The sequence below is a fragment of the Orbicella faveolata genome, unplaced genomic scaffold (genome assembly GCF_042242905.1).
Source record: "Orbicella faveolata isolate gen_17 unplaced genomic scaffold, um_ofav_v1 contig_3, whole genome shotgun sequence".
In the NCBI taxonomy this organism is placed as follows: Eukaryota; Metazoa; Cnidaria; class Anthozoa; order Scleractinia; family Merulinidae; genus Orbicella; species Orbicella faveolata.
In genome coordinates this window covers 20,910,001-20,910,211 of record NW_028301558.1, presented here as the reverse complement: position 1 = coordinate 20,910,211, position 211 = coordinate 20,910,001, and positions in this window count along the sequence as shown.

Genomic DNA, 211 nt, shown 5'->3' with positions numbered 1-211 from the left:
GACAACGCTGTTTCGTATGGTCAAAGGATGACCACACTCATCAGGCAATATCAACGAATGACCGTTAAATTTCACAAACTGGCAATTAAACGCTAACTTTAGGTTGCTATGAGATATAAAAACAGTTGCTATGTTTTTCAATGTTATTGCTGCGGAGCGAGCGTAGCGAGCGAGCAGCAACATAATCAGGATTTAAGAAGAATATATAGAA